This window comes from Hipposideros armiger, unplaced genomic scaffold (assembly GCF_001890085.2).
Source record: "Hipposideros armiger isolate ML-2016 unplaced genomic scaffold, ASM189008v1 scaffold_1168, whole genome shotgun sequence".
Taxonomy (NCBI): domain Eukaryota; kingdom Metazoa; phylum Chordata; class Mammalia; order Chiroptera; family Hipposideridae; genus Hipposideros; species Hipposideros armiger.
In genome coordinates this window covers 452,674-456,432 of record NW_017732518.1, presented here as the reverse complement: position 1 = coordinate 456,432, position 3,759 = coordinate 452,674, and the positions used below count along the sequence as shown (strand labels likewise).

General features: G+C 41.9%; 1 protein-coding gene across 2 annotated transcripts in view; it reads left to right on the top strand.

Annotated features, from left to right (window-relative positions):
• AURKC (aurora kinase C) overlaps positions 1-3,759 on the top strand; it is a 13,511-nt gene that overhangs the window by 8,384 nt on the left and 1,368 nt on the right. The window lies entirely within an intron of this gene.

Sequence of the window (3,759 nt, the reverse complement as noted above, 5' to 3'; positions counted from 1 at the left end):
ATGCTCCCAAGCCAGCTCTTAACCAACTGAGCTACTTGGCCAGCTCCTAGAATCTTTATTTCTTATAGCACTCTCCCATGAGAGGGGCTTAAAATGATGCTTCTCCTGGACCCCAGGGTTGGTGACTAGTTTTCTCTTTGAAAACTAGTGACTACTTTCTGCCAATAACCACCCAAGTGGTGCATAACCTGCCACCTGTCACAGTGGTTCCTAGACTCAACCTACTATTTCCCATGTTTTCAGGAGTAAGCCATTTGTAAAACTGGACTCTGATCAACCTAGATTCAATTTCTACTGACATTCAAGATAAAATATCTTCAAGATAAAATGTCTCACTGTACATCAGTGCCACCCAATTCTAAATGATTTCACTAGCACCTCTGTGGTTGTCATTTGATTACATCAAAATAAATCAGCCCAAATAATAAATGTAGCACCACCTCTTATAAAATCATACCTTTGGCTTGCAGCAATTTAGGGAGTGTTCTAACCTTTCATGTGGCAGTTATTCCCTTCATTCATGATTAGCTGACTACCAGATAAACATCTAGACTCAGCTGGGAGCTCAAACATGTATTCTGCTCATGGCAGGCATTTTAACCACATTGTCTCCTGACTAAAAACATGGAGTTTGCCTCAGTAATATTACTCCCACCACCATATTCTATACATTTTCAATGTGAACTGTCCAGCAGATGCAGGAGCACATCCCTGTGATGACCAGAACCAATCACTAAATACATATAATTCAGCCACTCCACTCTCAGAGTCACAGCCCCATCACTGCAGATCTATCATTGAAATGTTAACATTGGCTCATGGTTTTTCAGCCATACCTTCAGTGCTCACATCTCTGCTTTCTAACTTCATCCTATCAGTTCTCTTGACTTAATGTTTCAATTAAACACCTGGAAATTCCTATTAACTGGTGCATAGACAGGAACCATGCAATATTACTCATTTCTGGTGCTGGATAAACTCTTATCAATGGGCACATTTTGGACAGTAGATAAGGAAAGAAAAATCAAACTAGGGCCTCAACATTGGCTACTAGATGATATGTGTTTAAGTAATGAAAACTGACATGGTTGGGGCTGGCCAAGTGGCACGTTGGTTAAGAACTGGCCTGGGATGCCAGAGGGCCCCGGTTCGGATCCCACATATGAGGGCCAGTGACACTGCCCTCTGCAGCTAAGATGGTAAACTGCAGCTAAGATAGTGAACGTCAGCTTGACCTGGGGCTGGGCTGCCGTGGGTCGTCGGCGACAGCATAGGCTGCAGTCCCCTGCTGCAGTCGGCTGCCATAAGCTACCATGTGTAGCCGGCAGCCAGCATGAGCAGCCAGCAGCCACTGTGAGCGGCCATCCAGAAGCCAGAGACTGATCTGCCTCACTTGGGAAGAGCACAATGATGGTGCCAGCTTGGGCCAGTGAAGCAGCATCCTCCACAACTAGACTGAAGAACAAAACAATAGCAACTTGTCTGTTCCCCTTCCCCCNGTGATGTCACCAAAGAATGTATGAATGGCATCTGGAAGAAGACACTCAAGAGGTTTGTCTATGACTTCAAAGGATTTGCTAAGGATGAGGAGATTGCCAAAATCAACAGGGCTGTTGTTGAGATGGCAAAGAACTTTGACCTGAGTGTGGATGAGGGTGACATTGGGGAGTTCCTAGAGGTGGTTCCTGAGGGACTGATTAATGAGGAGTTCGAACTGGAGCAAGAATGCATAGCTGAAGAAGAGGCAAGGACAAAGGAAACTGCAGGGGAAGAAAAAGAACCAAGAAAACTCACAATGAAGCATTTAGCAGAAGGTTTTGCAGACCTTAACAAGTTTTTTAAAAAGTTTGAAAACATGGACCCCAACACCAAAAGGTTTTCATTAATAGAGAGGGATATTCATGGTGCATTGTCTGCTTACAAGCAAATCTATGATGAACTAAATCAAGCAAATCACCATGGACATATTTCTGAAAAGAGGGACACCTCAAGAGGAGCCTCAGGCAAGTCCTTCAGAAAGTGTTCCAGAAGAAAGCACTGTTATCACAGACAACAGCTCCACACATATTATTGCCCCTGAAGACCTTCCTGTGGGACAGGATGTGGAGGTGATGTTGATCAACCTGACCCTATGTAGGCCTAGGCTAATGTGTGTGTTTGTGTCCCTTTTTTTAACAAAAAAGTTGAAGAAGTAAAAAAATAAAATAAATTTAAATATAGAAAAACTTTATAGAATAAAAATATAAAGAAATTATTTTGGGGGTCGGCCGAGTGGCGAGTTGGTTAGGAGTTGGCTTGGGACATCAGCTCTGAGCAGCAGGGCCCTGGTTAGGATCCTACATGAGGGCCAGTGATGCTGCCCTCTACAGCTAAGATAGTGAACAACAGCTCCACCTGGAGCTGGGCTGCCGTGAGTTGCTGGCAATGGCGTAGGCTGCAGTGGGGCTGTCTGGCAGCAGGCGTGAGTTTTCATGAGCTGCTGTGAGCCGCTGTGAGCAGCTGTCCAATGGCTGGCGAGCGACTGCCTCTCCCGAGAAGAGCGCAATGATAATACCAACATGGGCCAGTGAAGCGCCGTCTTCCACAACTAGACTGAAGAACAAAAGGACAGCAACTTGTCTATTCCCCTCCTCCAATTCCCCAATAATAAAATCTTTGAAAAAACTTTTTTTGTACAGTTATACGATGTGTTTGTGTTTTAAGCTGTGTTATTACAAGTGTCAAAAAGTTGTAAAAAATTAAGTTTATCAAGTAAAAAAGTTATAGTAACCTAAGGTTAACTTGATATTAAAGAAAAATATTTTAAAAATAAATTTAGTGTAGCCAAAGTGTACAGTATTTTGTTTAATGCAGAATACAGTATAACTTATTCTACTTTTTACTTCAAAGTCACAGAGATGATATCCATATAATAATTATAAAGCCTGCTCTACATTTTCAAGTTCTCAATTGAACATGTACATATAGATTAGGATAGGTTATTGTCATAAAAAGAAAAAATAAGTTTGGGAGCTGGGCATCACCTTTCCATACATCAGCAGAATTGTGAAAGCCAAGAGCCCATCTTTTTTTTTTTTTGTCCTTTTTAAAATAGCAAAGGAACAATAGAATATTGGCTCACTGGTGAGTGGCCCCACTAAGTGTACAGTGTTTATAAAGCCTACAGTAGTGTATAGTAATGTCCTAGGCTTTCACATTCACTCAACAGTCACTGACTCACTCAGAGTAACTTCCATTCCTGCAAGCTCCACTCATGGTAAATGCCCTGTACAGGTGTGCCGTTGTTTTTATCTTTTATGCTGTTATCTTTTCTATGTTCAGAACACTTGTGTTACAACTGCCTACAATATTCAGTATAGTAAGGTACTGTATAGGGTTGTAGCTTAGGAGCAATAGGCTGTACCACACAGCCTAGGTGTATAGTAGGCTAGACCATCTAGGTTTGTGTAAGTGCACTATGATGTTTGGACAATGATGAAATCACCTAGTGATGCATTTCTCAGATGTATCTCTCCCCATCATTAAGTAGCACATAACTGTACTGCCTTTTTCAAATGCACATATTTAATATGTATTTGGAGACTGACAATGTGATTTCACCATATATATATATATATCTATATATATATTTTTTTAAAAAGATTTTTATTGGGTAATTGGGAGATGGGAACAGCGCTGGGGAATTGGGGAAGGGGAACAGACAAGTTGCTGTCCTTTTTGTTCTTCAGTCTAGTTGTGGAGGACGTTGCTTCACTGGCC